At 36.7% G+C, this 25,219-nt stretch overlaps 1 long non-coding RNA gene across 4 annotated transcripts in view; it reads left to right on the forward strand.

Annotated features, from left to right (window-relative positions):
• The window catches only part of LOC103879693, a 388,108-nt gene that overhangs the window by 277,554 nt on the left and 85,335 nt on the right, over window positions 1-25,219 (forward strand). For all 4 annotated transcript variants that reach the window (XR_004180058.1, XR_001897354.3, XR_004180057.1 and 1 more), the window contains exon 5: window positions 21,001-21,178. This is a non-coding gene — a long non-coding RNA (uncharacterized LOC103879693). The remainder of the gene's footprint in view (window positions 1-21,000; window positions 21,179-25,219) is intronic.

Genomic DNA, 25,219 nt, shown 5'->3' on the forward strand with positions numbered 1-25,219 from the left:
TTAAACAAGATCAACATCTTGACCTGTACCCTATGAACAATGGCCTTTTACTCAAAATAGCATATATCCTTTAGCTTACTACAGATATGACTCTCACTGCTACACTATTTGAAATAGGATTAACTCATGCATCTCAGTTTAGTTCTTTCTTCTTTGATTTCTCTACATTCTTTTTAGAGTTATTTTAGGTCTAGAATATAATAAATACTTAATTTAGATTGGAGATTTTAAGCCAGCACAAAGGATATTATCTTAGAATAACATATTTTCTATAGAACATTAACAGAATAGGTTGCCAAGATCTAAATACCTGTAGTCAGGTGAATTGTCAGATTGATTTCTCAGTGAGTCATTTTTGGTTGGTTGATGAACCATGGCTGCCTTCTATAGGTGGAGATTTACAGAGCTATAACTTCAGACGTTCTCAGTTTTATCCTAGGTCGGGAAAGATAAGTCAATGGTAGATATATAGACATAAGTCTATTTTCTTTTTTCTTTTTCTTTCTTTATTTTATTTTTTTTAGATGGAGTCTCACTCTGTCTCCCAGACTGAAGTGCAATCGTGTGATCTCGGCTTACTGCAACCTCTACTTCCTGGGTTCAGTCGACTCTCATGCCTCAGCCTCACAAGTAGCTGGGATTACAGGCACATGCCACCGCAGCCAGCTAATTTTTGTGTTTTTAGTAGAGATGGGGGTTTCACATATTGGCCAGGCTGGTCTTGAACTCCTGACTTCAAGTGATCTGCCCGCCTTGGCCTCCCAAAGTTCTGGGATTACAGGCATGACACATCATGCCCAGACGACATAAGTCTATTTTCTTCTCTTGGCTCAACCGTAGCTCTTGTTCCACCAAGATTATTAACACCTCAAGATCTTTCTCAACAAGATCACTGAGGCATTTCTATCAATCCATTAAAACTATAGTAAATTTTGTCTTTAGGATGGCAAGCTTAAAGCCATAGCAAACAATAAATTTATAATTCTGGGGGCTTCAATCAGTAGATAATAGTAGCAAGAACCTATATGTTTAGGCCCTGAGCAAGGAAAACAGAATATAATCAAGGTGATTAAGTTTTTGTTCTATAATGTAACTCAGTGATGATAATTTGGAGTTTTTTTTTTTTAAAAAACATAAATATCTGGGATAATATCAAGTAGTTTTTTTAATGAAGTTTCTATCATTATTTCATGTAATCTCAATAAATATCACAAGGTAGATATTTTTAGTATCAATATAATTTTTACTAGTTTGGAATAAATTTGGTTGTTTGTAATAAAAATTCCACTGAAAGTGGCTTAAATAACAGAGTTCAGTTCACAAAATCTCTCATAATAAGAAGTTCCAAAAAGGTGGCTCCCAGACTGACTGATTCAGCAGTTCAACTCCATCAGGTCGCATTTCTCTTTTTTGCAGTTCTTTTATCTTTCTTTTCATGGCTGATGGTTGGACAATATTGGATTCAAACATGACCTTCTCACACAATAATATTCAATGCAGGTAGGAAATGGGGAGTGTCTGGGGATGGTCTTCATATGCTTCACTCTGTTTGTCAGGGAGGCATGTATTTCTAAGAAATCTTCAGCAGTATTTCTCTTTGGTTTTATTTAGTTTTGAGCTTTCGTCTTGCTGTTGGGCTGAGAGACAGCCTTTGAGTGGATTTGGGCATTTCCAACCAGAATAAAAAGGCAAGGGGAATTGTGACCAACAGTATAGCTGCCGTATTTACCAAGACTGACAGAGAGGATATGATCTTTTAATATTCTTGTAGGCTTTATTTTGAAGGTGTCTCATCATGGTAATAGAGAAGTAAGAGAGAGAAATTGTTTTTATATTAATGACAATATAAATTACAACATTAATTGCTCTCACTTATCAGCACCTACTTTCTCCTAGGAACTGTGCTACTTGGTATTCTTTGCATAGATTGTTTCCTTTAATCTTTTCCCCATGAGACAGTAAATATAATTCATCTCAATTTATAGATGAGAAAACAAAGACTTAGAAAGGTGAAATAATTTGCCCAATATCTCTCAAGTGGAAAAGAGAAAACTGAGTTCAAACCCAGGCAATCAGTTTTCAGATTATGAATTCCTAATGACTTACCATTCTACTTCCCTGTGAAATAATAGTGTTTCTCCACGAAGTCATTGGTTTTCTCCTCTCTGAAAGGATTGGAATGTTCAGAAAAAAGTTCAGGGCCCACACTGACTGCTTGAAGACTTCTGTTTCCATAAGCTGTGATTGAATCTATTTCTCAGGGTATGGTCCTGGCAGAGAGAACAGAAATGACCATGTGCAAATCAATTGCTGAGATTTGAGGGGCTCCTGAAAGTCTGCAAGAAATAAATCTTGCCTCTTTTGTTCAGAATAGTATTCCCAGTGCCTAGCACAGCACCTGCTAGGCTTCTAAACTATATTTATTTATTTATTTATTGTTTTTACTAGCAATATATATATTGCTTCTCTGACACCTCACTGCATGAAATGATAGATGCAAGCATTTAAAGGTTTTCTTTTTTATTATATTTTAAAACTACTAACAATTTAAAACAATTGAAATACAATAAATAAGCCATTTTTAGATATAAATTAATTCGTTAGGTCTCTCTATCTTTTTCTTTAGGATATTTAGTTGAGACTTAATACTTAATCAACATAACAGGAAAGATAGTTATGGGGCAGAAGTAGAGGGGAAGTATGAGGATGTTTAGAGGTTGAATATTGCCCAACAGGGGTGAGTGTGGATAAAGCACTAAACAAGGTGGCTCAGTAACATTAAGGCCTTGGATTAATGGGGTATGTGTCACCAAGAGAGGAGAGACCACAGTTATTTTGATCAGTATTATTTCTACCTGAACTATGAAACTACCAAAACTTACTGAGATGTCATAGAAAAAATTTCAGATGGAAAGTTAAAGACCTTTAATTTTAGACCTGATTCTATCAGAAACTTCTTTAGTGACTTTTATACATTTCTCTACTGAAATGGAATTAAAAGGTTTTTTTCCTGGGATACAAGAAGCAAAACTGATATTCTATGATTCTGAGACAATAGCCTAATTTACCCATTCTAACTAATCAGAGATGGCAAATGTGTGACTAACACACAGGTCACCATTCCTAGCCCTACTCCTGTTGTGAGCATCACTAATCAAGTGCTGCACTGTTTCCCACTTAACTGGGATTTAACCTCAGAAATCAACACAGAATACCAAGAGACCTCTGCTTTTCAATCTAAGCTGGCCACAAAGAGCAAAAAGAAAAAAAAAAAAGAAAAACTCACCGCTGGGCCAGGCGTGGTCGCTCATGCCTGTAATCCCAGCACTTTGGGAGGCCGAGGCAGTGGATCACCTGTGGTCAGGAGTTCAAGACCAGCCTTGCCAACAAGGTGAAACCCATCTCTAATAAAAATACAAAAAATTAGCCAGGTGTCATGGCGGGTGCCTGTAATCCCAGCTACTTGGGAGGCTAAGGCAGGAGAATTGCTTGAACCCAGGAGGTGGAGGTTGCAGTGAGCTGAGATCGTACCATTGCACTCCAGTGGGCAACAAGAGGGAAACTCTGTCTCAAAAAAAAAAAAAAAGAAAGAAAAAAACCTCACTGCTATATGACTTTTGTAGGTAATAAATTTATTTCAATGCTGATATCACTTATTTAAAATAATTAATTTTTTTTCTTTACAAATACAATCTCGCTATTTTTCCCAGGATGGTATTGAACTCCTGGCCTCAAGCAATCCTCCTGACTCAGCCTCCCAAAGTACTAAGTGTATAGGTGTAAGCCATCACGCCTGGCCCTCTTTAAAATAGTTTTTGTTGCAATTTCAATTTTCTATTGCTGCTCTAAGAAATTACCACAATTTTTGTGGATGGAAACAACACACATTTATTACCCTACAGTTCTGAGGTCAGAAGTCAAAAATGTAGGTGTGTCCGCAGGCAGGGCTGTGTTCCTTCTGGAGGCTCTAGAGGCAATTCTATTTCTTTGAGTTTTCCAGCTTCTAAAGATCACCTTTGTTCTTTGGTAGTGGATCCTTCTTTCATTTTCAGAGCCAGCAGCGTCGCATCTTCAAGTCCCTGTGACTTCTGCTTTCATATCTCATTTTCTGACTCTGCCTCTCTCTTATGAGGACTCTTTAATTACACTGGGCCTACTAAGATAATGCAGAATAATCAGCCCCTCTCAAGACTCTCCACTTAATCACATCTACGAAGTCCTCTTTTTCATATCAGGTTCTGAGGATTAGAACAGGGGCTTTTTGTTTTGTTTAGTTTTGTTTTGTTTTGAGACAGAATCTCGCTGTGTTGCCCAGCCTGGAGTGCAGTGGTGTGATCTCAGTTCACTGCAACCTTTGCCGCCCGGGTTCATGTTATTCTCATGTCTCAGTCTCCCGAGCAGCTGGGATTACAGGTGATGACTCCCACACCTGGCTAATTTTTGTATTTTTAGTAGAGATTGAGTTTTACCATGTTGGCCAGACTGGTCTTGAACGCTTGACCTCAAGTGATTTGCCCACCTTGGCCTCCCTAAATGCTGGGATTGCAGGCCTAAGCCACCGTGCCCAGCCTGAACAGGGACATCTTTGAGAGGGCATTATTCTGCCTACCACAGTGATTAAAGTCTTTCCAGAGCCCCTCTTTTATATGTTATTTACTGCCTCTAGCATATTGTGTTAAATATTCTCAATTATAGAAGTGCATGTCATGTCACCAAATATCTTTCAGAATCAAGTTTGATCATCAAACTAGGCAAAACTATTTTAGGTCAAAAATGAGATTTACCTACGAAGTAATGAGACATTTTCTTTTGGAGCTACGAGTCTGGTTCTGAAAACATTTCCTGAGGGGGTTACCCAGCAATATAAGAAAGAGCACTGCTGTTAAAATAAGTGTAAATATCCCAAACTGAGTGTTTCAAATGGCGTAGTCATGCAGATGGCATATTATAGCGCCAAGGAAAATGACTGAGTTTAGAGAGGTTGAACCGCTCTTCCCTGTAAAATCAGCACCTATCACAGTGCCTCACTCATACATAACACTAAATGATTGAATTAATAAAATAATGGTATAGACACCCAATATACATGGAAGTGAATTCACAGTTCTAAAACTTTATAAAAATGGAAAACATCTTTATGAGCATCCCAAAATATTAAGGATGGCCATGATATTAATATTCAAGCAGATAAAATATATTTAAAACATTTCCTAACTATCTTGTCTTCTTAAACGTCTTGCAACTTAAACGAAGGGAGAATAACAAGGATTAGCTCACTTCTATTGTCTGCTTTTCTGTCTTAATCAGATTTCACAGTGAAAAAAAATATATAGCATCCTTTAAAGGCGGAAAAATAAGTGCAGTCCTTGGTGATTTTAATCACTTCTTAACTGCTTTCCTGAGAAAGCCCCATCTGCCCTTCCAGTCCATCTGCTGGTTGTTAACACTTAGTCAGTCACTTGACAAATCCAAAATCTGAACTGAGATTGGGGAGGGGGATGTGAGATCATGGTTTCTGATGATTACATGTTGTGATTGACACACACACACACACACAAATCAAGATGCCTTTGTTCAGGCTCAGCTTGAGCAGGACCTGGAGCCAATTTTGCCCAGGAAAGTAATGTCAGTGTGGCTAAGGGAAGATGCACCATTGCAAATGTTCATGGTTCTGCTGGACATTCCTTTGTTCAAGAGTTAATTTTTCTTTGTCATGAAAGCTGGTGATCAAATTATTTAATCATTTAATCACCAGTACAATAAAAAAAGAGATGAAATTTGATCCAGTTTCCTGATAGAAAACGTGGCTGTTGGACTCCTTAGACTGATTTATTTAACACCAATATCTGTCAACATTCAGAACAGATTCTTGAACAGATGGCTTGAATGTACTTAGAAAAGGAAAGGCTGTAGACTCTTCTATTTGAAAAGGGGCATAGTAACTATCCAGGTGGGTCTTACTTTACAGCCAGGAAAACCAAAGTCTAGCAAAGTTGAGGGAGCTACCATGGGACATTTCTAATGCTTATCAAACACTAGTTACACAGTAGCCTTTTGTCTGGTGGAGTAGAGCACATTCTTCCATATAACCCTTGAATCTTCTTGCAGTCCACATTTCTGAGCTGTGGAAACTCCACATGTGAAGCTGATGTACCACTTCACCTGACATATTTTCACTTTAGCTTGAAGCTTTTAGCAATGAGATAGCTGTCAACTTCAGCTTGAACAAAATCAGTTTATGTGATCATCTCTTTGGGGCAGTACATTTTATTGGATAAGTTCAAGTTGCAAACACCTGACTAAATAGTAACTTGTGTGGAAAATACTTGTAGATATTTCTTTAATTTGAGCCAAAATGATAAGTGATATTAAATATCACATTATATAATATATTAACATAAACTTAGAGTTTATTACTAGCAATATAATGCCATGATTAAGAAAACTAGCTATTCCACTCAAATATGCATTGGTGGTATGACATTTAGAGTATTGTGCTTTGATCTGATGATCACAATCAAGAGAACCTTTGATAAAATGCTTAGAGTCCAGAAGGAGGCCAAAGGAATGACCAGGTTGTCTGAAAACCATGTTACGTGAAGAACAATACATAGAATGAGACGTGTTTGACTAGGAACAAAAACATGTTAAGAGAAAGACATGGTATCTGACTTCAAGTAAATGCAGTACTATCAGTTAAAATAAGTTGGAGTTGGTTTGTGTCACTTCAGAGAACATAACTAAGACTTGGTTGGAAGGTGCTGCAAAGCAGATTTTGTCTTAGTACAAATAAGAAAGAATTTCTTGAAAAGTAAATCTGCCAACAGCATAATGTTTAACTGCTTCAAATAAAGGCCAGAATGCCTGGCATGAGTAGAGATGTCTTTTGAGGAAAGAGTTCCTTTAAGTTTCACCCAATTTAGATGCTAAGATAAGGAATTTCCAAGGATCTACTATGTAAAATGCACTGTTAGATTGTATGGAGTTTCAAAAAGAAGTATACAACAAAGTTTCTTTTTTAAGATGCTTGTACTCTAGTTTGAGAATTAAAATATGAAAACATGAGCATCTACCGTAGCCTTCTGGAGAATATGTGTTATCTAATTAAGAGAATAGGATAATCACAATAGACAGAGTCAGAAAAGAATTTGTGGGAGAGGCCTTAAAAAAAATGGTAAGAGAAAGAGTGATGGGAATTGTGAGGCAGATAGATTGTGAAAGTGTGACTATATATGCTGTGATCAGAGAAACTTTGATCAGGTTACTGGGTTGTTTTGGGAGAGTTGAGACCATAACAGAAGAGAGATGATTGTGAATAGATTTCAGTATAACTTGAAAGGCATATTTAGGAATTTAAACTTTTATTCTTATGCAGTTGGCAACCATTTTATGCCTTTACATGGACAGGGAAATCGTATGATGAATATGGTATTGAAAGAAAAAGACTTGGATGTGCTTGAATAAGAAAAAGCCGAAAGCAGCAAGCACAATGAAATAGGCTGCATCCTTGGAGAAACACAGACAGCATTCTTGGAATGGCAAATATGCTGTAGGTTGCTTCAACCACTTCAGGCATCAACAATTGCCTTGACACTCATTTAGCAACTTGTCTATGTCAAATAATGAGAGTTACCTCTTTGGAGCCTTTAGCAACCTAGCAACTACAGAGCCATAACAATGTTGTTTATCATCTCCTTGTCCAGCCTAATGATGCATGATTCTGTTGCTGCTTAGACTGAATTGGAAAAAAAAAAAAATTTCTGTTGGAACACACAGGAATTTTACATTTTTCAAAATAGACAAGGCTATTAGCCTCCTAAGTCTGAGAACTCATTTTCATTTCTAATTAGTTTCTGGAATCGTCAGAGAACACACGTCTTGCCACTTTACTATATTTTGGGGCTGAGTAAATTTAACAAGGGCATGAAAAAAACTTTCTTTCCGCTCATCATAATTTCTGAGCATAGGTAAATAAGTAGGATCTTTACATTTACATTAGCTATGGAGATATAAATGTCAGTAATAGTCACATACTATTCCAGCTCAGTCAAATCATACCGTAACCATCATATAAATCTTTCTTGCTTGAGAAATGGTTTTCCACTTGTTTAATTTCATATTAAATTTCCAAGATTCATCTTCTTTGCAAAATCCTTTCTCATTTTATCTTCACAATAATTCCCTAATGAATTCAGATAGAAACAGAAAAAAAAAATTGGATTTTGAATCAGGAATCCAGAATTTTAGTCTTGTCTCTGCTGCAAACTTGCTACAATGCCTTGGTATAGTCATCTAGGCTTTCTTCTTCAGTTTTCTCTCTTTTTACGTTAAAAACAGTGACATTACTTTTTTTACATAAAAGTGTACAAAAACTTTTTATGTTAAAAAGCTCAATATGCAAACACCCGAATAAAGAATAATTTCTGTGGAAAATACTTATAGATATTTCTCTAATGAGAGCCAACCTTATAATGCCCAAGCAAACAAATAATGCTGCTTTATCTATTTCAAATAAAACACCCCAAGTAAACAAATACTGTTGCGCTATCTATTTCAAAAGTGGTTGTGAGCATCTGAAGAGACAGAAAAAGATAAGGGAGCATTTTAGTAACTATTACACCTGTGCTTATGACTGTCATTATTTTCAGAATTAACACCAGTGTAGGAGGAGAGATTATAAGTATGAGAAGGAATCGTGAAGGTTATCCTGAATTCTGTTTTATTCCTCACCTACTGCACTGAAAATAGCTAAGCAGGTCATTGAAGTTCTTGGAAACTTCACATTTTAAAATCAAAGACAACAGAGTGGAAGAAATAGGTCTATGCACATGTACAAAGTGAGCGGGGACATAAAAACTGGGATGGACTCATCAAAGGAAGTATTTCAATTATATTTGTTTTATTAAAATTACAAAGCCCAAGCTGTATGACTTGTATTAAAACATCCAAAAAAAAAAAAAAAGGAATATAAAAGAAAAAAAAAAACAGATGAATAAATTAAAAAAAAAAAAAAAAAAAAAAACCAAACAGGTCTATGAGAATTTATCTTGTTACCAGGAGCATTGCCAGCAGCTAGTATAGAGTATTTGAGTGTGTGAATCTCATAACTATGCCCCTTTTATGTATTTAGGGGGATCCAATTTGAAGAAAGATATTTGCATCAGTTTTCTATGCTGTATCACATATTACCAAAAATTATTGGCTTAAAATCATACATATTTATTATGTTGCAATGTGCATGAGGCAGGAGTCTGGACGTAACTGAGTCTTCTAATTAAGGTCTTCAATACTAACTGGGCTGTGTTCTTATCTGGAGGTTTGACTGGAGAAGAATCTGCTTTCAAGTTCACTCAGTACATTTATAGAATCCATTTCCTTGAGGCTGTGTGGCTGAGAGCCTGGCTCCTTATTGGCTGTTGGCTACCCTCAGGTCTTAAAGGTTTTGACTGTTTGCTGCCACATGATTCTCTCCATATGCAGTTCCCAGCATGGTTGTTTGCTTTTTCAGGGTCAGCAGGAGAATGTCTCTCTCCAGTTTGTTAGGGCATTCTTATACAGCATAAATAAATCATGGGGGCGATATCCTACCACCTTTTGCCTATTTATTGGGTAGAAGCAAATAACAGGTCCTACTTGCATTTAAAGAGGGGGTTATACAGGGATCTGCACCAGAGAATGGAGAGCCTGAAAACATCTTAGAATTTTGCTTACCATGGCACTAAGCCAAGCCTAAGTAGCTTTGATTCACATTGAAATAAGTTTTAATTTCTTTCTTAAAGATTGCATTTATGGTTTATGTATTATTACGTAATATAATATGTATATTATAATATATTATGTATTATATATTATGTTATAAATGGCATAAAAATCCCTGATCACATTGGAGTACATACTGCCAGTCCAACATTTGTCATAGTGAAGTATTTCCAGGTTTTTGCACCTGTCATGGTCAAGATAGTATACAGCTACAAAATACCAAAATGAGAGAGAGAGAGAGAGAGAGAAAGAGAGAGAGAGAGAGAGAAGACTACCTAAAGGGAGTAAGAAATAAAAAATGCTGTTGAGATAAGAACAACTCTGTTTGCCAAAGTTTCCCACTGAAGTTGCCCACTTCAGTTTTCCAACTTGATCTCCTCTCTCTTCAAGAATACAACTTTCTTTCTCAATACTTTCAAGCCAATTTAATATAGCTATGTCAAGCTGTATACAACAGAGTAGCTGATTTAATAGATTGAATCCTCTAATTTGGAGAATTAAGAGCTTCTTAACTATTTCAATATGGATTTGTTTTTATTAAGTTAGGTTGATTTCCTAACTCTGCCACTGATGTATACATGAGTAATACCTTCCTCTCTTATCTCTCAAAACTCCAAACAGTCTTTACTTATATTAACCCCAATTAAAGTCTGAATGGTGTCTTTTCAGAAAAATATGAAGGAAAGTTAAAGATAGGCTAACCAGGTCAGCAAAAAGGGAGACAAAGATTCATCAGGCAGGGCTCTTCTTGACCTATGTGGTTCCCCAAGTCACTCTCTCACTCTCTCCTGCTCAGTTGGAGTCAGGTACTATTTTTTAAAAAAATTATTTATTATGTAAGAATTTCCAGTACAGGTAAAATTACAGTGGGCTGTGTAATAGGAAAAAAGGAAATTCTCTCTTTCCTTTTCAATGAGTGTTTCTAAGAGTGTTCAGAGGAAAAAAAGTGAATTTCTGTCTAAAAATTTTTTCCACTTTTATAATCCCAGAAAATTAATTTATTAATTATATGATTAATTTAGGAATACAGCTATATTTGTAATTTAAAATTATATTGATATTTTCCTTTCATAGATTGGGTGAGAATAAACCTGAAATATGATAAATTATAATATTTTTAGACTCCTGAGCCCCATTTTTTTTTACATGACCTGGTAGCAATATTAATACCTGATTAACCACCTTCCAGGAAATATTCTGCATAGTTCAAATTAATTTGGTTATAATATTTGTTTAATTACAGCACTTAAATTTATAGTTGGTTATTCAAAATGCATGCTTGTTTGATTTCAATTCAAAAGGAAAGAGAATATTTATCACTCAATTGACTTCTCTTGTAGTCATTGTGATTTTACAAGGAAATTGTTGTGATGCAATTTTCCAGAAGGCCCAGTGGCTTAACTAGAAATTCTCTCCCATATTGCTTCTTAGAATAACTGAAATGCTGTCATTAATCATTCATGCATTCACTTATTCTTTTCATAGAAATTCAATAGTTCCTTGATTATTGTATGTGCCCAACTTTTTGCTAGGAGCTTAGAAGTGGTGACAGTGGGAATGGGTACACAGCATGGGTTAGATAGAGACCCTGCTACTAGGTAGCCCAAATTGAATAAGGACGGTAGAAACATAAATTACCAATTATAATAGCAATTAGTTATGTAACAGAGTTATGTGAAGAAGACAATGGTAGTGTAGAGGAAGAATCAGCTCCCTCTGTCTGGGGTAAATAGAAAGGCTTTTTTGAAAAGGCCATGTTGTCCTTGTAAATTTTCTTGGAGAATACCACCAAGGCAAAGGCACATGGATGTGTTAGAATCAGATATATTCCATGAGTAGGAAATGATTTTGTGTGGAGGTGGAAATTGTAGGGGCAAAGGGAGGACCTCCCATTTGCCCTCTGAAGTTTTGCTAAAAAATCAACTGACAAAAGGCAGATTAATTGAAGAAAAGGCATACAAATTTATTAACATGCACATGGGGGAGAACCACAGAGTGATTACCCCAAACTCCCAATGGGGTTCAGAGCTTATATACCATCTTGAGGTTACAGAAAGAATGGGGGCTTGGATCATGGTAAAAACAGGTTTTGATGGCAAGACATGTTATAGCAAGGGAAGAAGAGGGGGTCTGGGTAGCAAAGGTGGTCTTGTTATGTAGATGAAACGTCACAGAAAGCAGCCCTCTGAGATAAGAGATGGTTAATGTTTGTTTTAGATCTTTAAAGGTGTCAGACTCTCAGTTAATCTTTCTTAAATCTGGACAAGGGAAGGCCTCAGAGAAAACCTGGCTACATTAATGCAAATTTTCTCATCAGTGCAAATCTTCCCCATAAAAGTAACTTTCAGGGCTAATTCTGTTGCAGGCCCTCTGAACAACCACCTCAAAATAGGTCAGACAAGAATATTCTGAGGTGAAATATTTTTATTTCCTTCAAAACCAAGGGAGGTAGGGAACTTGGCAGGTTTGATACAGGTTGAGTCCAGCTTGTGGAAATCTTGAGTATCGTGGCACCATGAGTTTGTTTTTTAGCTGAAAGAGAAGGATGCCTTGAGGAACAAATGGAGGAATCAGTAGGATAAGGTTAATTGAAGAACAAAATGTTCGAAGAGGTGTTATAGAGTCCTGGTTGTAAGAATGAAGGACGTGAGTCACGAAGGAAAGAAGAATGAATAGAGATAAAGATGAGTTTTGAGTTGGAAAGGTGAGAGCTAGAATAAGATTATAATTTGGAAATGTGTTTATATGCTCTATAGTAGCACCTTACTAAAATGCAGATCCTTTTTAGGTGTAACAGAGAGCTCTTTCTAATTAATATGTTAGTAGGGAATTCACTTAGCCACTGAGGGCGAGGCCCTTTGAGAATGGGGGATGGGACAGTAACTGGCCATCATCAGGGATGATAGAGAATGGGAGCCAAGGATGTGGCAGAGAGATGAGAGAGGGACCTGGGAGTAAAAACTGGAGGTCTGGAAAAGCCAAATTAGTCTCTTACAAATCCTTTCAAGGGCTGGTTCTGTAAAATTGGTGCAAAAGTAATTGCGGTTTTTGCCTTTACTTTCAAATGTAAAAATCACAATTACTTTTGAACCAAACTAATAGTTCTTAAAATACAGCATTGCCTATGGTACCAAGTGCTTAGGCATTTCTAGACTAGGGTGTGGGTCCTTGTCTGCTCCTCTGAAGCATCAATGGCCCATTAAGCCCTGCTGGACCATAGGACGACAGTCAAGATGTTTGGGTATTAAGAGAGTTCAACTTGCGTGGTGAGATGAAAAAAGAACTTTTATCTGAGGAATGTCAGTCCTTTTAAGTCACTAGGCCTAGAGAGGATTTAAAATGAAGTAGCAATCATGTTCTACTCCCTCGCTTTTAAGCTGTAGAATCATCTCTGGAAACTGCTATTGCCACAAGTGGTTATAAATTTAAATTTTTAAAATTTGTATTTTAATAGTTTTTGGGAAACAGGTGGTTTTTTGGTTACATGCATAAGTTCTTTAGTGGTGATTTTGGAGATTTTGGTACCCCCATCTTCTGAGCAGTTTACTCTGTACCTAATGTGTAGTCTTTAGGCCGTCGCCTCTCTCCCGCCCCTGAGTTCCCAAAGTTCATTATATCCTTCTTATGCCTTTGTGTTCTCATAGCTTAACTTCCACTTATAAGTGAGAATATATGATATTTGGTTTTCCATTCCTGAGTTACTTCACTTAGAATAATGGTCTCCAACTCCATCCAGGTTGCTGCAAATGCCATCACTTCATTCTTTTTATGGCTGATTAGTATTCCATGGTGTTTCGTATATATATATCACATTTTCTTTATCCACAAGTGGTTGTAAATTAACCTAATAATGCCATATTAGACATTGTAACTCACACCCTATAGCTTAACAATGTATAGTCAATCAGTAGTTTATGTTATATTAATGTGAATTATTGGTAAACAACCCAGGAACTGCCTCTTCTTTCCCTTTAAAAGTCCACTTGTAATTGTTACTAATTGCAGTGTATATTCAGAGAAACTTGAATCTATATATCCATGTTGCAGTCCTCAAGCTAGGCCCAAATAAACTCTCTATTTACATTAATTCTGCCTCAACTTCTTCCTTTTAGATCTATACCAGCTTGCCTTAACTGTGATTTCCACTGATACTGGGCCCTTGCAGGGTTATACTATGATTGGGGAAGATTATTTCCACTGATACTGGGCCCTTGCAGGGTTATACTATGATTGGGGGGTTTTATTACAGCTTGCATCATTACAGAACTATGAGCGAACAGGACTTAAATGACTCTAAATGCCCTCTACATCGTATTGTGAATTCCTGGGATTTCAAAAAAAGAGAAAAATACTCATCAACTAAACTCTAGATGTTGCTTGGTGTTGAGGGAGGAAGGTATAAGTTAGTACCAATAGAATAAGTGTGATTAATTTTCGAGTGCTCTAGTTTTGCCAGAAGGTCTGAGCTGGTGTTCTAGTTTTGTCAGTTGCTGCTTTCTAATTTTTTTTTGAAGTAGTGAGAACTGAATAAGATATTGTTTCTGAAAAACCTTTGTAAACATCAAAGAGTTGTACATGCATAACACATTTTAGTAATACTGCTTTTGTTTGTGAGACACTCAAATAGCACGTGCCACATCTAACACATATGTGTGAGAAATTGTCAGTCTCAGACTTAAATACAAACAGAATTCATATTTCACATATTCCATATTTTAAAAATCAAGGTTATTTTTATTATAAAAGTAATGCCTGCTTATTATAGAGTTTACCACATCAAAAGTAGAGAAAAAAGTTGATTGTCTATCACTCAAAGCTAGCACATTTGAATGTTTTTCTTGAGAGATTTCCTGTGAAAATGTGTAGTTTGTTTGTTTTATGTAGTTGTAATTATACTTTATAAGTTTTGAGTCCTGACTTTTTCATTTGACAGTGTAGTATAAGGATATTCTCATGTTATTTTAACCTTAAGGAAATATTGTTTTTAGTCATTTCATAAATTTCAACCATTGGATATATCATAGTTTGCTCATGAGTCTCATAAGAAGTTTAGCAGTCTGTGATTTTTGCCATTATAACTTGCTCCTATGGTAGCATATCTTAAGTTATTCTTATGTTAGTTTATATCTGACTTTACAAGTACAAAACTCCAGAATGAGGTAGGTAATTATGGGAAGAGTAAAAAAAAAAAAGAGGCTAAATACAAATACTTCCGTTCTTGTTGTCTTGACAACAGAAGAAAAGAAGACTTTCTTTTATTAAATGGAATTATCAAGATCAAAGGTGGGCAAAGAGGCCTGTAAAGAGGCAGATAAACAGTAAACATTTTAGGCTTTGTAGACCACGTAACCCATTTCTCAATTACTTACCTTTGCTTGTGGTGTGGAAGCAAACAATATGTAAATGAATGGATGTGACTGTGATCCAATACAATTTTATTTACAAAAATATAGGTTGGGCTGAATTTGGTCCCTGGGCAGTGGTGTGCTGACTCCTGCTTGAAATTGTGATTTCAATTATGTACATTTTGAGTGTGCTATATAGACTTTAAAATGTGAATTTCAAGCTGAAAAATGTATTGTTTAAAGCATAACTAGAGTAAGGTCTTTGGAGTGATGGGCCTTGTCAGTTATTCTTCCTCGAGGAGTGCAAATTGAGGTAGGGACAGTCTTCATATATTTATTCCATGTAACAAATACGTAGCTCTTTGTATATGCCAGGTACAGTTCTTGGTGCTTGTGTTAGTCTGTTTTGCACTGCTCCAAAGAAATACCTGGGACTGAGTAATTGATAAAGAAAAGAGGCTTAATTGGCTCATGACTTCACAGGCTATACAGGAAGCATGGCAGCATCAGCCTGGCTTCTAGGGAGGCCTCAGGAAAGTTATAATCATGATGGAAGAAGGCACAGCGGGAGTCAGTACTTCACATGACAAGAGCAGAAAGAACAGAGAGAGGAGGGGCAGGCATTAGACACATGCTTTTAAACAACCAGATCTTGTGAAAACTCTACCATGAAACCAGCATGAGGGAATGATGTTAAACCATGAGAAACTGCTCCCATGATCCAAGTACCTCCCTCCAGACCCCACTTCCAGCACTGTGGATTATATTTCAACAAGAGATTTGGGTAGGGACACAGATCCAAATCATATCAGTACTTTAGGTATATTAATATAATGAAGCTTGGGTAAGACTGTTGAGTTCGCTTAGTGTCAGGTTTACTTATTTGCTCTTTTTGATTCCTTGAAGATCTTTCCTCCTCTGCTTCAATACTCCAGTGAATGTGAGTTGTCCTGACTATCCAAACTTACTATTAGGAAAGAACCACGTAAGTCATTTACACTAGAGGTCGTGGTAATGAACATCAGGAAATAGTATCTCTTGGTATGCTTTCTCACTTACGAGATTTGAAACAATCTCTCTTTGTCCCTAACTCTAATTTACAAAACGGGGACTGTGATTAGATGGATGGTTTTTACAGCTCACTGTAGATCAGAATTGAAAAAGGATTGAAAAGTATCTCTATTTTAAAAATATCTCTTACTAAGTGTTTACTAAGTGCTTGGTAAGCTTAGTGCTTATTGTGCTTGTTAGATTCTTATGAAGCCAGCCCAGTGGTCCTCAATCTTGCTGTACATTACACTGACCTGAGAAGTTTTACAGACACTGATACCTCAGTCAAACCCTTAGAGATTCTAATTTCATTGGCCTAAGATATAATCTGGGCATGAGGATTTTTATAAAGTTACACATGATTCTACTGTGCAGCTGCTGAGCTAGTCTGAACTTAATCATCTGATTTGTGTTTGCAAATGGGTTTGGAAGAATTTCAACATATTTTCTTTTCCCCGTTATGAAGAGTCCAGAACTTTATATTATTAACCCAATATAATATAGAAGAATATGGTAATTGGGTTATTATAACCATATTTATCCAAGGTTATGTTCAAATTACTGTTTCTTTAGAGTATACCAAACTTATCTAAATGATTTTGAGAGTGCTGTATTACTGCTCAAGGCCTTAATAAATTGTTTGTAAAATATTTGAAGCGTAACACAAACTAATGTAAGTCAAGATGTTCTCATGGAAATCAAAATGTACATGTGGCATGTTGAATAACTATTTTTAGATCACTTCAAGTAAAGTCCTGAGACCATGTTGAAGAGCAGTGTCTGTCGCTGGTTGTTTAAAACTAAATTGAATTAGAAGACCTGGATTTGGCATTAGAGGCTGGAAGATTCAATGATTAATCCATCAAAAAACTAATTTATATCCTACATTGGTGTAAAAAAGGTACCATACTCTTGGCTTTGGCAGATGCCAAACTGAAGAAAATATAATCTTTAACTTTGGGTAATTTGTAATCTTAAATAAAACTTAAACAGAGAACAGGATAATAAGTGCCAATTTGTAACTGCTATATGAATTCAGAACAGCAAAGCTGATAGGTAGACAAGGGGTAATTAGAGTGGCTTTCAAAGTGAGACCTGTAGGCTACTTGCACAAGAACACTTTATACATGGTAGCATGAATACATGGCAACACCTTATACCATGGATTCCTGGCATTCTCATCCAGGACTACTCAATTAGTCTCTGGGACAGGGAATGGAAATCTGCCTTTTAAACAGATTCTTCAAGTATTTATTATATATACTCAGCTTGAGTACAATAGATTTAGCAGGTATATGAGCCAGGCCTTAAAAGATGGTTTGGAGCTATGTAATTATGATAGCAGTTAACATTTGTTAAATCCTAGATACTTTCTAATATTATACATGTATTACATCATTTAATCCCCATAAAAATGTTAGTCACTTTATTTTTTATTATAGACCCAGAGGGTACATGTGCAGATTTTGCAGGTTTGTTACCTGGATGTATTGTGTGATGCTGGGGTTTGGGTTTCTGGTGAACCCATCACCCAAATAGTGAACACAGTGCCCAATAGATAGATAGTTTTTCAACCCTCACCCAACTTTCTCTCTCCCCACTTTTGGAATCTCCAGTGTTTATTATTCTCATCTTTATGTCCATATGTATCCATTGTTTAGCTCCCACTTATAAATGAGAACACACAGTATTTGATCTTCTGTATCTGGGTTATTTCACTTAGGATAATGGCCTCCAGATCCATCCAAATTGCTGCAAAAGATAGGATTTCCTTCATTTTTATGGCTGTGTAGTATTCCACGTGTATATATACCACATATTCTTTGCCTGATTCACTGCTGATGGGCACCTAGGTTGATTCTATGTCTCTGCTGTTGTGAATAGTTCTGCAATAAACATATGAGTGCAGGAGTATTTTTGATGACAATTATTTCTTTTCCTTTAGGAAGATACCCAGTAGTGGGATTGCTGGGTTGAATAGTTGTTCTATTCTAAGTTCTCTGAGAAACCTCCATGCTGTTTTCCATAGGGGTTGAACTATAAATAGTTTACATTCCCATCCACAGTGTATAAGTGTTTCTTTTTCTACGTATCCTCGCCAACATCTGTTGTGTTTTTGACTTTTTGCTAATAGCCATTCTTACTGGTGTGAGGTGGTATCTCACTGTGGTTTTAATTTCCATTTCTTCTGATGAATATTAATGATGAGCCCTTTTTCATATGTTTGTTGGTGTTGGTATGTCTTCTTTTGAGCAGTGTCTGTTCATATCTGTTGCACACTTTTTAGTGGGTTATTTGGTTTTTGCTTATTTATTTGTTTAAGTTTCTTATAGATTCTGGATATGAGTCCTTTGTCAGATGCATAGTTTGTGAATATTCTCTTCTATTATACAGGTTGTCTCTTTATTGATTGATTCTTTTGTTGTGCACCACCTCTTTAATTAAATCCCATTTGTCTATTTTGGTTTTTCTTGCATTTGCTTTTGAGGCCTTAGAAGAGTTTTTGCTAGATTTTCTTCTAGAATTTTTATAGTTTGAGGTCTTACATTTAAGTCTTTAATCCATCTTGAGTCAATTTTTGTAGATAGGGACCCAGTTTCATTCTTAGGCATATGGTCAGCCAGTTTTCCCAGCAATATTTATCGAATAAGGTATATTTTCCCCTTGGTATATTTGTGTAGACATTGCTGAAGACCAGTTGGTTTTAGGTGTATGGCTTTGTTTCTCAGTTCTCTGTTCTGTTTCATTGATCTGTATGTCCATTTTTGTACCAGTACTATGCTATTTTTGTTACTATAGCCTTTCAGTATAGTTTGAAGTTGAGCAATATGATGCCTTTGGCTTTATTCTTTTTGTTTAAGATTGCTGTAATAGTCCGTTCTCATATTGCTATAAAGAAATACCCGAGACTGGATAATTTACAAAGAACAGAGGTTTAATAGACTCAGAGTTCTACATAGCTGGGGAGGCCTCAGGAAACTTATAATCATGGTGGAAGGTGCCTCTTCACGGGGCAGCAGAAGAGAGGATGAGTGCCAACAGGGGAAATGCGAGACCCTTATAAAACCATCAGATCTGGTGAGAACTCATTCACTATCACAAGAACAGCATGGGGGATACTGCCCCCATCATTCAGTTACCTCCCGCTGGGTCCTTCCCACAACATGTGGGGATTATGGGCATTACAATTCAAGATGAGATTTGGGTGGGGACACAGCCAAACCATATTAATTGCTTTGGCTATTCAGGTTCTCTTTTTGTTCCATATGAATTTTAGAATAGCGTTTTCTAATTGTGTCAAAAATAACATTGCTAATTTGATAGGAATTGCATGAATCTTACTTTGGGCAGTGTAGTTATTTTAATGATATTGATTCTTCCTGTCTATAAGCATAGGATTTTTTTTTCACTTGTTTGTATCATTTACAATTTCTGTCATCAATGTTTTATAGTTCTTCTTATAGAGATCTTTAATATCCTTGGTTAGATATATTCCTAGGTATTTTTTGGAAGGGGTTTGAGTTCTTGATTTGGTTCTCAGCTGTAGCTGTTAGTGTATAAAAATGCAACTTGTTTTTTGCACTGATTTTGTATCTTGAAATTTCATTAAAGTCATTTATCAGGGTAGGAGTTTTTTGTCAGAATCTTTAGGATTTTCTAGGTGTAGGATCATGTCATTAGTGAGCAAAGATCATTTGACTTCCTCTTTTCCTTTTTGGAAGGCTTTATTTCTTTCTTTTGCCTGATTTATCTGGCTAGGACTACCAGTACTATGTTGCATAGGAGTGGTGACAGTGGACATCCCTTTTCTTGTTCCACTTCTTAGGGGGAAATGCTTTCAATTTTTCCCCATTCAATATGATGTTGGCTGTGTGTTTGTCATATATGGTTCTTATATTTTGAGATATATTCTTTCAGTGCCTTGTTTGTTGAGGGTTTTTATCTTGAAGGAATGTTGGATTTTACTGAATATTGTTTTTTTCTGCATCTATTGAGATAATCAATAGATGCTGCTATTCTATTTGGAGGAGTTGAATAAACAGAATTGTGCCATCTGGAAACATGATATGAACAGCTTTAATACAATTATAGTAGAATCAGGAGAGTGGCCCAAATATAAACACCAAACCAATACAATTTAATGATCAATACTTCCTCTTTTCTTGAGGCTAGAATCAGGTAAACTTATGGTAAGGAAAGTGAAGTTTTTCTTTAGGTGGTGGAAAATACATATGTTGGAGACATTATAGGCTTTAACAAATGTTGTATTCATTGGGCATTCTGGAAGTCATCATGGGAAACAATGATGCAAGTTGTGCAAACAGACAGAAGCAGAGGCCTGAAGATGGTTAGTGGGTAGAGTGGCAGCTAGTGGCAGCAGAAAAGAAGCTCAGACAGTCCCAGGCTAGATCAACACTGCTTTCAAATGTTAGGACTGGCAACATAAATCATATCTGAACAGGCAAATGCACCAAAGGGGTGGGATAGAGCCAACAAGCCTTGGTAATGAAGTGAGAATATTAAAACTTTTAACTCACTGGTTTGCAAGGACCCTTCTTCCTTTTTGGGTATTATAGTTGACCTCTCAAATAAACCCTTTAAGTATTCAAGAAAAGGTTATTATAAAGTCCATGTGAAACATGGGTACATCAAAACAGAAATTTGTTGGCTAAAGTGACATTTAGCATTGCTCTTGGTTTTATACAATCAGGACCCAAAAGTAGGGATTATCTGTAGTTGTGAATGTTGAATGTTTTTGTTTAGGACCTAATGTCAACAATAAAATTATTTGTTTAGAATGACTAAACCAATGAACACTGTGGTAAGACTTGATCTTTTTGCATAGATTTTAATCAACCTGTGGAAAGGATGGTTTATCGTATACTCTAAGAAAACAGCCTAGTGACCACTCACCATCCACATTTCATTTGAACTGAGCTGCTCCTTCCTCTTTTTTCATCTACAATTGGGAGAACTTCAATAAACTCCAGGCATCTGAATTCATCCTACTGTATGCTGAAGCTGTGAGTGCTTGAGTTTCCTGATTATAAACATTTATGTTGAATGATTACTAGATAAATGATGCAATACAGTTTGTCTTAGTCAATATACATTTTACTAATTTTATAAAATAATTTTAAAGTTTCATAGAATTATTAAGGATCTGAAAGAGTCACTTAATTTGTTTGTATAATACTCTATTGTATTTTAAGAGAAAAAATAAATGACTCGGATGTTATTCATAAATTGAGAATTCCCCAGTATCTCAGGGACACATCATATGAGATTATCAAGTGTTTAGTGTCTATAGGTTTTATTACCTAGTACCTTAAAATCATTGTATAAAACATACTACAAATATTTTAATACGGGGTTCTTTTTTTAGAATCTTAATTTGAATTGTATTACAAAGGAAACACATACTCTGTAGAAAATGCTTACAAGTAAAACAAATCTCAAAGACAATTACTTCTTAAAATTTTAAATGTATCATTTCAGATATAAAATATTTTAATAGACAACTGAATCACTCCATGGGTGCCCACTATTTTTAACACAGACTATTTCATTTAATAGTATGTCATGAATATACTTTCATATCTAAAAATAGTTACTACATGTTAATGGCTAACATCTCCTTTTATGTTTACACTAAGATTTATTTAAGCAATCCTCTATTTTAGGGTGTTTAAATTATTAAATATATCATTAACTTCCTTTGGCTGAATGATTAGAACTGGGATTGATGAATCAGGGAAAATTCATTTTCAATTCTTTTAAGGTATATAAGTCAAAAATGACTCCTGGAGAATGATGTAATTTACACTCACTTCACAAATACAGAAGTATCAATTTGATAAAAAGGGGTAGTCCTTGTTTCATTTATATTTCTTCCATTACCTGTAAGTTCTATCTTTTTTCCATGTGTCTGTTTTTAACATAATGCCTATCCATATCTTTGCCCTTTTGTCTTTTAGTCGGCTTATAATTTGTATTTTCTAGAATTCATTAACTATAGCAAATTTTTTTGGGCCCTGCATCATGCACTCTTGACCTGCCTCTAATTTCAGTCATAGCTGTGGATGACAATCCTGTTCAAGGTCAAATTCTCATCAGCATGCATGTCATATCTTTCTGCCCTCCATTTCTGGGCATTCTCCAAAGTCTTGCAGTCTACTTGGTTAGAAGGAGGTAATACTCAAGCAATGAGGGATTGGAAGCCGTGGATCACAGCCCCAGCACACCTACACTGGATGCTTAATCCTGGGAAACATGTTGTGTGCTTCTCAGAGGTCTCAGTGGCTCCTGTGGCCTTCAACGGTGACTTTGTTCAATGCCAAGTGTATTAGTTTCCTCTTGCTGCTATAATACATTGATACAAATTTAGTGGTTTAAAACAATCTTAAAAATCCATCTAATAGTTCTGTAGGTCAGAAGTGCAAAATGGGTCTCACTAACCTAAAATAATAGTGTTGGCAGACCTTCATACCTTTTTGGAGGCTCTAGGGGAGAATCTATTTCCTTGCTCTTATTTTTTTTTTTTTTTTTATGTTCTAGAAGCTGACTACATTCTTTGGCATATGGCTGCTAACTCCATGTTGGGGTTTGTGTATCACTTGCTGACTGAGTACCTTGAAAAAGGTGAACGTTATTGATTTTATAAGATTGAGTCATGTTCTGCCTTTCACAGTACAGTAGTAGGCTTAGTCTGTGGAAGATTCAAGTCTGTAACAAAGCTGGGTATGCTGGAGTAGAGGGAGAGAAAGAACATCTTTGGAGTTAAAGATAAATTTAAAGTCTAGTTCTTGGACTCACTTTCACGTGTTCTTAGATAATGTGCTTCACTTCTCTGAACCTCAATTTTCTCATCTGGTAATTGGGGATGTAAATAACATATTTCATAGTAAAGGAGTAATTAGGAAAATCATGAAATAGCATTTATAGTAAAGCATCTGTCATGGGCTTGATGAATAGTTGCCATTTTAGAACACTACTCCAGCAATTCTCCCCCTACTTCTGGCACTGTAAACTTTTCTCTCCCTACTGCCTCATTTAAAGCAGCATAAAAATTGGCAGTATTTCTTCTATCTATAAAAAGGCTCTAACTTAAGCCCACTCTCCCCTTAAGATAACACTCATTTCTCCACCCCTTTTTAAATTCACGGTAACATTCTCCAAAGAGTAGCCCATACTCTGTTTCCAGTTGTTCTTCCTCCCTCTTTGGGTCTCTATTTCCCCCTAAACTATAATTTATACGCCATAACATTTACTAATTTTTCAACTACAACTCAATGATTTTAATGAATACTTGCTCCTGAAGGGATGCTGTTGAATGGTGTAGAGGACACTTTTCTTGGTCCGCTCACATCACCTTGGATCCCTTTTAGCTTATCTCTTAACCTGCCCTCCAGCTTTGGTGAGGCTTTGCTGCTAACAGAGGGCATCTGCAACCATGACAGAGTCATTTCAGGGTACTGGAAACATCTTGATTCTCTGGAGAGCAGGAAGTACCTGAGGCTTCATGTTAACACCCCAACCCTGAAACCCAGGCCGTAAAGGCCAATGGCTAGCTGCTGTGGGAGGACAAAAGCCTGGCTTCTTCATCTCAAGTCAGGAAAAACTCTGAGGTATGATTTATATTCCAGAGCTCCCCAGGGGATGAGGCTGAGACTGAGACACATGTAGCTTCTTTCCCTTTATTATTCTGATCCCCTTGCTCCTTAAATGCTTTTTTTTTCTGGGGATGCTTCTTAATAAATCACTTCTACTTAACCCCTTGGCTCTGAGTCTGCTTCTGGAAGAACCTGACCTCCCCAGATGACCCAGTGTCAGAACTGGTCACCCCCACAAGCAGAATTTATGTTATATGCATGGAGGGAGCAGACAGGCATCACAAAAGTCTAAAACAATGTGGCATCCTGTAGTGGGAGATACTTAGGGGAGATAGAGAAGACCAGGGTCTCAGATGAGCAATGTGAAGAGGTCCTCTGAACAGTGAGTCAAGCGGACAGCACTCTGGCCTTACACATCATCTAGTTTCATCATCTCTTCCTAGACCTAGCTTTCTGTCTCTGAGACCAGGCTTTGTTAGTACATGCTTAGGTCGCTGATGTAACTTGCTGCCCTTATAAGTCTAGTAACAACCTGTATTTGTATTTGGGCCTTCTCCAAGGTCCCTATTTTGTGACTGTGAGGAACTGAGAAGGAGACCTATAGGACTTATTTCCCAGTTCTGATAGGATAAAGTAAAGAAACTGGCAGGAATCAGCAGATGGCAACCAAAACTACCCTGGCTACCCTCACTGCTCATCAGCATGAGACACTGTCACCAGCGCCATGACAGTTTACAAATGTCATGGAAACAACCCGGAAGTTACCACCTCTTTCCTAAGAAGTTCTAAACAACCTGCCCTTCAGTTTGCATTAACTCCACCCCTTAATTTGCCTGTAATTGAAAGGGGTATATTGTACAATTGCCAAGAGCCCATAGGCTGTCGACTCTGGGCACACTGCTTATGAGCTATACCAGTCAGTAAAAAATTGCTGTCTAACAACATTGGCTCACACTTGAATTCTTTCTTCAGCGAAGCCAAGAACCCATCTGGGCTAACCCCCAATTTGGGGGCTTACTTCTTCCTGCTTTGGAACCTCCTTGGAGTTCCTAGATCCCTTCTTTAAAGTCTTTTTCCCTCCTCAAGATCTGTATTCCCTGACCTTGGCCATAAGAGTTACCTAGTTTCAGATAATGCGAGTCATCTGTAAGACCTTGAGTTCAACTTTATATTACATAAGACAATACACACAATGGCAGAAGAAGAGGACTTGCTGGAGAAAGAACAAACAAATATCCACATAGCAGGTTGGGCCCTGTCCATCTCAATAAGTCACAGAGTGTCTTGATTTTTGACTCAGTCACAGTCAGGCAGGCCTGAAGTAGGTCTAGTAGGTTCTGTTTCACGTGGTAGTGTGAAAGGAAAATAAATCTTGGGACAGAAAAATCACGAAGCCAGGGGAAAAGACAGGCTTGGCATAATGTTAGGCAAACTGGCCACCCATTTTATTCC

Source organism: Papio anubis, chromosome 19, assembly GCF_008728515.1.
Source record: "Papio anubis isolate 15944 chromosome 19, Panubis1.0, whole genome shotgun sequence".
Classification (NCBI taxonomy): Eukaryota; Metazoa; Chordata; class Mammalia; order Primates; family Cercopithecidae; genus Papio; species Papio anubis.